Source organism: Trichechus manatus, unplaced genomic scaffold (genome assembly GCF_000243295.1).
Source record: "Trichechus manatus latirostris isolate Lorelei unplaced genomic scaffold, TriManLat1.0 scaffold00086, whole genome shotgun sequence".
Classification (NCBI taxonomy): Eukaryota; Metazoa; Chordata; class Mammalia; order Sirenia; family Trichechidae; genus Trichechus; species Trichechus manatus.
In genome coordinates, this window is record NW_004444022.1 from 10,948,762 (window position 1) to 10,960,324 (window position 11,563).

An 11,563-nucleotide genomic window follows, 5' to 3' on the forward strand; every position below is an offset into this window, starting at 1 on the left:
TCTACATCCTTTTCCAGCTCTGTCCAGGACCCTCTATTGTGATCCCTGTCAGAGCAGTCAGTGGTGGTAGGTGGGCACCATCTAGCTGTACTGAACTCAGTGTGGTGGAGGCCGTGGTAGCTGTCGTCCAGTAGTCCTTTGGACTAATCTTTTCCTTGTATCTTGTTCTGCTTCTCCCTTGCTCCCGAAGGGCTGAGACCAGTGGAGTATCTTAGATGGCTGCTCACGGGCTTTTAAGATCCCAGATGCTACTTACCAAGTAGAATGTAGAACGTTGTCTTTATAAACTGTGTTATGCCAATTGAGCTAGATGTTCCCCGAGACCATGGTCCCCACATTAATGCTGCAACTTTTGAAGAAAAAAAAATTTACCCAGATCTATTTCTTATACCCCTAATGTATTTTCCTTGCTTTGTTTATTTACATCTTGTCTATCTTTTACAGCCAGATTTGTTTTTATCACATTTAACAAAATATAGCTTTCGGTATTGTGTTTTTTCTTCTGTTGCCATTATTTCTAACAAGGCTAATATTTGGGGAACTAAAAATTCCAATTTAAGTTTTATTAAGAAAATTGTATTCTTTCATTAATTTTTAGTTGCTAAACCCTGTGCAGTTTTAGCCATTGTTCTGTTCTGACTTGATGATTTTTACCAGTAATCTCCATTGTTAATTGGATAATTGACTGATTATTTGTTTCTTGTGTTTTATTCCTAGTGTAAAGAATAAAAACAGATATTCCATTCAATGACTTTTTTATAACGAACCAAAATACAGGAATTTGTAAAACTGGGTCAAAATGATAGGTTAAAAATATTCTCAAGGTCAAAATGGTACAGTCCAAACTTCTCCTTCAAACTAAGATCCTTAAAAGTCTGACTGTATCTTCTGTTCCCATCCTATTTCTGACCGTACACCTTTATTTGTCCTTTACTTCAGCCATTTCGGATTTCTTGCTGTCCTCTGAACATGTTGCACCCTGCTTTTTCATGCATCTGTGCCTTTGTTCTCAGAATTCTCTCTGTATTGAAAACCCCTTTGTCTCCTTTGCCTTGTGAATTCATACTCTTGTAGAAGGCCAAGATCAAATGTGTATTAAGTGTTCTCTGATCCCTCAAGTTTAGTAAATATCTCCTTTCTTTTTTCTATCATTATATTTCTACCTTTTAAAAATTATCTATTACATTATGGAATACATGTCTTCCCTAATAGACCGTAAGTTCTTTGGAGCCCAGGTGTATATCTTCAATAATTTTTCACTCATTACCTAGTAGGCCTTTCACTAGAGATGCCTATAAATACATGCCTCTTTTGCTGTCTTACACAATCTAAAATAAGTTTGGAAATTGAGAACAGTTCCTATATTTTTTAAGTAGTCTAATGATAACATGCTGGGTCGGGATTCTCTCTTTTGTCATTGAATGGGTCTCGGAACTGAGCCTTTTTAAAAATTGTCAGTTTGTATATCCTTTATGTTTAATAGCTAATAGACTCCAATGTTAGGAAGACAACAAAAGATTTAAAGTAGATTTTTAAAGTAATCTTTAAATTTTTTTTATTGTGTTGAAATATATATAACACAACATTTGCTATTTCACTATTTTTATATGTACAATTTAGTGATGTTATTTACCTTCACCTTGTCTAGTAACCATCATTACTGTCCATCTTCAAAATTTTCATCACCTTTAACAAAAACTCAGTATCCCTTAAGCAGTACCTCCTTATTTTTTTACTTTTTAAATTTGCTAGTATGTGAATACATCTTCTTCCTTAATGACAGTAGATGTGTATTGTGCAGTCATAATGATTCCTTGATTATTTATGCTGATATTATTGTACTGGAAACACCCTAGTGTCATAAAGATGTTCCTTGACTTGAGGGGCTTCCAAGCTCTTTAGAAGGAAAAGGGAAGCAGAAATAACATTGGCTAAGTGTCTCATATATGGCAATCTGTTTCTTTTTTTGTATTTCATACACATAATTTCATCTAATGCTTGCAATCACATTATTTAATTGATGAAGACATGAGGTTCGATGTGATTAATGAACTTGCTCAAGGTGGCAGAGCAAGAATTTGGCCCAGCCATTGTATGTTTTTCTAAAGCCAACAAGTTGGTCCACCTTTTCCTGGTGATGTGATCACTAGTAAATATGAGAGTTCATAGAGATATGAACTTGAAGGCAAGTTTCTTAACTTATTTCCTCTGTCAGTTTTCTAATATAGTTAATTGGTAGAATAATCCTCATACCAACTCAACTGAATAGACTTTTTGCAATGATTGAGTAAGAAAACGTGTGAAGGATGATTAGCACAGTGCCTGAACAGAGTAAACTCTCAAAATAGAAGTTTTTACTAATTATTATCATTATTTAATCATACTACCTCTGAAAAAATAAACAAGCAAAATAGACCCACATACATCCATACCTGCACAACAAACCCAAAGTGCCAAATGTGGGGCTTGAAGCAATGATGCTGAGATTGAGGCCTGTGTTGTGTGTTTCATATTTTTGTATAGTGCTTTAAGATCAGCAAACAGCTTTAATATGCATTACTAAGGCATGTACAATGTAGTGTATTGAAGCACGGGCTTATTATGCTACAATTTGTTTGTGGACTACTAAAGGAGCTCAAAGGAAGCAGAGTTCTGCTTGGAGAAGGGAGTGAACTAGGGAAGATTAAAAATACTGAGAGGGCTGTAATGGAAGGACCAGTAGAGGGGTTATAGAAGATATTGTGTGTAGGTAAAATAGTATGATGAAAGGCCCAGAAATTGGGATAAACAAATTCTATATGGAAAAAGAAAATGAGGTCAGCCCAGCAGAAATGAAGCTACTAATATCATTTCCTAAATATCTCTCCATCTCTGCTGCCACCTAGAAGAGTAGCTAATGTAGGTTTGGGATAGGGAACACATTTTCAACATTTTTAAAAAGATAATGTGGTGTGATGAGGTCTATTAAGTGCTGAATGCCATTGAAGGAAGCACTGTGAAAGCAAGATAGAGAGGGATGTATGGAGCTGGTAGTCAGTGCTCTTTCTCCTGATGTTAGAACCTGGCCGTGTTTTCTGCTACCACACAGGTTTAAGCTATTATCATCTCTCTTTTGTGAATTACAGCGATGGACTCCTAACTGGCCTCCCTGCTTTCACAATGTTGCACAACTTTAGCCCCACTGGAGCTAAAATTATATATTCAAAACATAAAGCTGATCCTATTTTCCATTTTACTTCAGTTCCTTCAATGACTTTTCATGGACTTAAGAGTGTAGACAGCCTGTCCCTGTGCACGTCTCCAGCTTCATTTCCTCCTACTCTCCTCCTGACTCTCTGTACTTCAGCCCTGCAGACATTTTGGTTCCTCACTCTCCATGTGACTTCTTTCCACTGAGTCTGTCAATATGCTGCTGTCTCGACCTGGAACATTCTTTTCCCACTTTTCCTGTGGTTAATGCCAAATCATCCTTGAGATTTTTGTTCAAACATTACTTCCTCGTGGAAGTGCAGGTTCTTTTGCTATATGCCTTTACAGGCTGTGATCCTTTCTTCCATAGCATTTGCTTTAAGTAACTATAGATTTGCTGGTGAGATTATTTGATTTAGTCTGCCTGCCTCCGAATTCTTTTGAAAACAAGCATCGTGTCTATTTTTGCCCACTATTATTTCTCTAGCACCTGGTGTAAAGATTGGCACATAATTGGCTCTCAATTAATATTTATTGAAGGAGTAAATTATTAAGACAGATGAACAATCCTGATATCAGGCAGGAGGTACATTTTCACTCTGGGAAGAGCAACAGGGAGGAGTGGTACCAACTTTGCAGCTGGTTGGTGTGACCCTGGGATTTTTTCAGTCTCTGTTTCCATATGTATAAAATGAGTATAATAATCTACACCTTATAAATACCTTATAGAATTGTTCTGAGAACTTACTGCTATTACACACACGCACACACATACACACACACACACATTTCATGGTATAGGGAAAACACTTAAGGAAAGATAACCAATTGTCATTGATCTGATTCCGACTCATATGACCTGTAGGACAGATAGGGCTTCCAAGGCTGTAGTCTTTACGGAAGCAGGCTGCCACATCTTTCTCCTGCAGAGTGGCTGGTGGGTTCCAACCACCGACCTTTCCATTAGCAGGTGAGTGCTTAACCCCTGTGCCACCAGGGAAGGGTAGCTAACATTAAACTTGTCTGAATTAGTCCTTTGAAAACTCACATTTGTTTTGTAGAATAGTTTCATGGCTTGAGCCTTTCCTCACATAATTCTTTGAATAACCAAAAAAAGAAAAAAAAAGTTGCTGACGAGTTGATTCCAACTCACAGTGACCCTATAGGACAGAGCAGAACTACCCTATAGGGTTTGCAAGTAGTGGCTGGTGAATTTGAACTGCTGACCTTTTGGTTAGTAGCCTGAGCTCTTAACCACTGCACCACCAGGGCTCCAGTTCTTTGAATACTGACCTGTATTTTCAGGCATTATTTTTTATCATGCATTACCTTCTCAGAAGGCTGCTGTGGCTTGTTAGTGCTTTTCTCATCAAAATAAGGTATCTGATTTTCCTCCACTAATTATTTCCTCATAGCCAAAGCTAACTTCCTTCATTTCCTACAGAATATCTTCTAGGTCACAAATTCTATCTGGTCAGTTGATTTACCATGCTCACGCCTTTTTTGCCCCTTAAAGCAAATAAGGCACCTTGAAAATCGTTTTGTCAGTGATAATAATTATTTTCATTTATCTGAATTATGTGCTACTCTCCCTAGAATAATTATACTTGTTGTTGTTGTTAGGTGCTGTTGAGTTGGTTCCAACTCATTGTGACACTATGTACAACAGAACGAGACACTGTCTGGTCCTGCACCATCCTCACGATCGTTGCTATGCTTGAGTCCATTGTTGCAGCCACTGTGTCTGTCCATCTCGTTGAGGGTCTTCCTCTTTTTCACTAACCCTTTACTTTACCAAGCATGATGTCCTTCTCCAGGGACTGGTCCCTCCTGATAACATGTCCAAAATATGTGAGATGAAGTCTTCTAAAGAGCATTCTGGCTGTACTTCTTCCAAGACAGATTTGTTCGTTCTTCTGGAAGTCCATGGTATATTCAATATTCTTCACCAAACCATAATTCAAAGGCATCAATTCTTCTTCAGTCTCCCTTAACAGCTTTCCCATGCAGATGAGGTGATTGAAAATACCATGACTTGGGTTAGGCGTACCTTAGTTCTCAAAGTGACATCTTTGCTTTTTAACACTTTAAAGAGAGCTTTTGCAGCAGATTTACCCCATGCAATACATTGTTTAATTTCTTGATTGCTGCTTCCATGGGTATTGATTCTGGATCCAAGTAAAATGAAATCCTTGATAACTTCAGTATTTTCTTCATTTATCATGATGTTGTTTATCGGTCCTTGCCATGGATTGAATTTTGTCCCCCCAAAATATCTGTCAACTTGGCTGGGTCATGATTCCCAGATTATATGATTGTGTATCATTCTGTAATCTGATGGATTTCCTTATGTGTTGTCAACTCAATCATTACGATCTAATAAGATGGATTAGTGACAGTTATACTGATGAGGTTTACAAGATTGGATAGTGTCTTAAACCAATCTCTTTTGAGATATAAAACAGAGAAGCAAGCAGAGACACATGGGAACCTCATACCACAAAGAAAGCAGTGCTGGGAGCAGAGTGCGTCCTATGGACCTGAAGTTCCTGCACAGAGAAGCTCCCAGACCAAGCGAAGACTGATGACACCAACCTTTCTCCAGAGCTGACAGAGAAAGAAAGCCTTCTACTGGAGCCTATGCCCTGAATTTGGACTTGTAGCCTACTGGACTGTGAGAGAATGAACTTCTCTTTGTTAAAGCCAGCCACTTGTGGTATTTCTCTTAGAGCAGCACTAGATGATTAAGACAGTCCTGTTGTGAGGATTTTTGTTTCATATTGAGGTGTAAACCATACTGAAAGCTGTGTAGTCTTTGATCTTCATCAGTAAGTACTTCAGGTCCTTTTCACTTTCAGCAAGCAAGCTTGTGTCATCTGCATATTACAGGTTGTTAATGAGTCTTCCACCAAGCCTGATGCCTCATTCTTCTTCACATGGTCCAGTTTCTCGAATTATTTGGTGAGCATACAGATTGAATTTGTATGGTGAAAGGACGCAACCCTAATGCACACCTTTCCTAATTTTAAACCACACAGTATCTCCTTGTTCTTTTCCAATGACTACCTCTTGGTCTATGTACAGGTTCCACATGAATACAAGTAGGTATTCTGGAATTCCCATTCTTCACAATATTATTCATAATTTGTTAGGATCACACAGTCAAATGCGTTTTCATAGTCAATAAAAAACAGGTAAACATCTTTCTGGTATTCTCTGCCTTCAGCCAAGATCTATCTCAGCAATGATATCTCTTGTTCCAGGTCCTTTTCTGAATCCAACTTGAATTTCTTGCAGTTCCCTGTTGATGTACTGCTGCAACCACTTTTGAATTATCTTGAGCAAAATTTTACTTGCATGTGATATTAATGATATTGTTTAATAATTTCCACATTCTGTTGGATCACCTTTCTTTGGAATGGGTACAAATATGGATCTCTTCCAGTTGGTTGGCCAGGTAGCTTTCTTCCAAATTTCTTAGCATAGATGAGTGAGCAGTTCCAGCATTGCATCTGTTTGTTAAAACATTTCAGTTGGTATTCTGTTAATTTCTGGAGCTTGTTTTTTGTCAACACCTTCAGTGCAGCTTGGACTTTTTCCTTCAATACTGTTGATTCTTGATCATATGCTACCTCCTGAAATGGGTGAATGTCGACCAGTTTTTTTTGGTACAGTGACTCTGTGTATTCCTTCCCAAGACTCAAAAAAAACAAAACAAAAACAAAACCCTATTCTCTTATGACCTGGCCCTCCTTGAATACTGAGTACACTCACCAAACTGTATTTCATGATTTATAAAACTCATATTTTTTACACTTAAACATCTCTGAAATTATGATTCATTTTATAATTGCTGCCTATGTGGTGACATTCCTAACAATTGTGTCATTGGCTACTAATATATAAACTTAGTCATAATTGTTTAAATTGTCATCACTGTAATGATGCATTTGAAGACCATTTGAAAAAGAGGATCTAAGTCCTGGTTGTTATATGGAAACCTTCAGCTGACATCTGATAAGATCAAGAAAATACCAGCATCAAAACTTGGAGTGTCAGCTACTTGGAAGAAAATCCTGGAGATAATAGTGAAGCATTCTTTTAGAAATGCTGCATCACCAACTTACTCAATGTCACACAGAATGGTATTGTATGGAAAAGTATGAACATTGACAGTTGAATTGAAAAGTGATTCAGGCAAGTCAAACTTTAATTATGAATTTATTGTAGGAACACCATAACTAATTTATATATAATATAGTTTCCTTTTTAATGTATACACAAGAGTGATATATGATAAAAATTCTAGATCTAAATGAGTCTAAAGTAATTTTCAATAACCACGAAATAAAAATTATAAGTACTACGAAGGCCCCATGTTGTAGTTTAATTGGCAGCAATTTTTCTTCCTTAGTGGTACATAAAATAAATGTTCATGTCACAATCAATGCCATCTCAAATTTCAAGAAGCATGGTGTATACTTTTATATCACCATATATCCGGAGAGTAATATATATACCCTCAAGTGTCATTATAACACCCTTTCTTATTTGGCAAAATTTAGCATAAATTGTGTCTGACAACAGGTGGGTTGTCTTAGATCTTTTCTCTAGAAAACAGATTGCAGGCGAAGCTTACATGCTAGAGATTTTGCTGTAGGGCATGATGCCCTGGTATTGAGAATGAAAGGAAAATGGAAGTGATGTAGAGAAGGAAGGTAAGAAAGTGCAAGGTGTTGTATTACTGATCTGACCACAGCTTCAAGGAATGTGGCTAGCTGCTCAGCTATGTAGGATCTCTCCTGAGAGACCATATGGAGTCCTTATGCCTAAAAGAAGAAGCAGGGAGAGACACTTTAATATTACTCTCTCCAATTTTCTTCAGCAGGATGATAATCTCCCCAGAATTCCACCATAGTAAAACCTATCCCTCCTGGCAGTCTTTCATGAGGCTAGATCCCAAGTGTTAACGGTTGTTGTTGTTGTAGTTAGGTGCCATCAAGTTGGTTCTGACCCACAGTGACCCTATATACAACAGAATGAAATACTCCCTGGTCCTGCGCCATTCTCACAATCATTGCTATGTTTGAGCCCATTGTTGCAGCCACTGTGTCAATCCATCTCATTGAGGATCTTTCTCTTTTTCATTGACTCTCTGCTTTACCGAGCATGATGGCCTTCTCCAGGGACTGATCCCTCCTGATAACATGTCTAAAGCATGTAAGACGTAGTCTCGCCATCCTTGCTTCTAAGAAGCATTCTTGCTGTACTTCTTCCAAGACAGATTTGTTCGTTTTTCTGGCAGTCAGTATTCTTTGCTAACACCATAATTCAAAGATGTCAATTCTTCTTCAGTCTTCCTTATTCATAGTCCAGCTTTCACATGCATATGAGACAATTGAAAACACCATGGCTTGGGTTGGGCGCACCTTAATCCTCAAGGTGACATCTTTGCTTTTTAATACTTTAAAGAGGCCCTTTGCAACAGATTTGCCCAGTGCAATGCATTGTTTGATTTCATGACTGCTGCTTCCATGGGTGTTGATTGTGGATCCAAGTAAAATGAAACCCTTAACTTTAGTCTTTTCTCCGTTTTTCATGATGGTGCTTATTGGTCCAGTTGTGAGGATTTTATTATTATTATTATTATTTTCTACTTTAGATGATGGTTTACAGAACAATTAGTTTCTCATTAAAAAGTTAGTACGCATATTGTTTTATGACAATGGTTAACAGCTCCACGACATGTCAACACTGTCCCTTCTCAACCTTGGGTTCCCTATTACCAGCTTTCCTGTCCCCTCCTGCCTTCTAGTCCTTGCCCCTGGACAGTTGTGCCCCATTAGTCTCGTTTTGTTTTATGGGGTTATCTAATCTTTGGCTGAAGGGTGAACCTCAGGAGTGACTTCATCACTGAGCTAAAAGGGTGTCTGGGGGCCATACTCTCGAGGTTTCTCCAGTCTCTGTCAGGCCAGTAAATCTGGTCTTTTTTTGTGAGTTTGAATTTTGTTCTACATTTTTCTCCAGCTCTGTCCGGGACCCTCTGCTGTGATCCCGGTCAGAGCAGTTGGTGGTGGTAGCCAGGCACCGTCTAGGTGTACTGGATTTAGTTTGGTGGAGGCTGTGGTAATTGTGGTCCATTAGTCCTTTGGACTAAACTTTCTTTTGTATCTCGTTTTCTTCCTTCTCCCTTGGTCCAGAAGGGGTGAGACCAGTGGAGTATCTTAGATGGCTGCTCATGGGCCTTTAAGACACCAGTTGCTACTCACCAAGGTAGAATGTAGAACATTGTCTTTATAAACTGTGTTGTGGCAATTGAGCTAGATGTTCCCCAAGACCGTTGTCCCTACAGCCCTCTGCCCAGAAATTCAGTCCCTCAGGGAGTTTGGATGTGTCTATGGAGCTTCCATGACCTTTCCTTGTACAAGTTGTGCTGGCTCCCCCGGTATTCTGTACTGTCTTACCCTTCACCAAAGTTACCACTTATCTATTGTATATTTAGTATTCCCCCCAACTCCCCCATCCCTCATAACCGACAAAGATTGTTTCTTTTTGTGTGTAAACTTTTTCATGATTTCTTACAATAGAGGTCTCATGCAATATTTGTCCTTTTGTGATTGATGTATTTCACTCAGCATAATGTCCTCCAGTTTCATCCATGTTATGAGATGCCTCACAGATTCATTATATTGTTCTTTATCATTGCGTAGTACTCCAATTGTGTGTATGTACCATAGTTTGTTTATCCATTCATCTGTTGATGGGCATTTAGGTTGTTTCCATCTTTTTGCTATTGTGAACAATGCTGCCATGAACATGGGTGTGCATATGTCTATTCGAGTGACGGGTCTTATTTCTCTAGGATGTATTCATAGGAGTGGGATTGCTGGACCGTATGGTATTTCTATTTCTAGCTTTCTAAGGAAGTGCCATATCATTTTCCAGAATGATTGTATCATTTTGCATTCCCGCCAGCAGTGCATAAGAGTTCTGATTTCCCCGCAGCCTCTCCAGCATTTGTTATTTCCAGTGTTTTTGATTCGTACCAGTAATGCCAGGGTGAGATTGTATCTCATAATGGTTTTAATTTGCATTTCTCTAATGGCTAGTGATTGCAAGCATTTCCTCAGGTGTCTGTTGGCCGCTTGAATGTCTTCTTTGGTGAAGTCTTGTCTGGTCATTTCCTTTGCCCATTTTTTAATTGGATTATTTGTCTTTTTGTTGTAGTGGTGTTGGATTTTCTTGTAGATTTTAGAGATTAGACCTTTGTCTGACTTGTACTGTCCAAAAATTTTTTCCCAGTCTGTAGGTTCTCTTTTTACTCTTTTGATGAGCATAAGTGTTACTTTTTTAGAAGATACCAGTTATCTAGCTTATCTCCTGGAGTTTGTGTGTTGTTGGTTATGGTTTGTATCCTGTAATGTCGTGCAACGGGGCCTCTAGTGTTGATCCGATTTTTTCCTCTATGAACTTTATAGTTTTTGGCTTTATATTTAGGTCTTTGATCCATTTTGAATTAGTTTTTCTGTATAGTGTGCAGTATGGGTCCTGTTTCATTTTTTTGCAGATGGACATCCAGTTTTGTCAGCACTATTTGTTAAAAAGACTATCTTTTCCCCATTTGATGGACTTTGGCCTTGTCAAAGATCAGGTGAACGTAGGTGGATGGATTTACATCTGGGTTCTCAATCCTGTCCTGTTGGTCAATGTGTCTGTCCTTGTTCCAGTACCAGGGTGTTTTGACTACCATAGCTGTATCGTAGGTTCTGAGGTTAGGCAGTGCGATTCCTCCTACATTATTTTTCTTCTTCAATAGTGCTTTACTTATCTGGGGCTTCTTCCCTTTCCATATAAAGTTAATGATCAGTTTTTCCATCTCTTAAAAGAATGTTGTTGGTATTTGGATCAGAATTGCATTGTATTTGTAAATTGCTTTGGCTAGAATTGTCATTTTCATTCACAATGTTAAGTCTACCTATCCATGAGCATTGTATGTTTTTCCATTTATATAGATCCCTTTGGGTTTCTCGTGGTAGTGTTTTGTAGTTTTTTTTGTATAAGTGTTTTACATCCCTGGTTAGATTTATTCCTAAGTATTTTATTTTGGGGGGACTACTGTAAATGGTACTGTTTTCCTGATTTCCTTTTCATCGTTCTCTTTATTGGTGTATAAGAATCCAACTGATGTTTGTATGTTTATCTTGTATCCTGCTACTCTGCTGAATCTTTCTATAAGTTCCAGTAGTTTTCTCATGGAGTCTTTAGGGTTTTCTATGTATAGTATCATATCATCCACAAACAGGGACAGTTTAACTTCTTCATTGCCAGTTCGGATGCCTTTTATTTCTTTTTCTTGCCTTATTGCTCAAGCTAG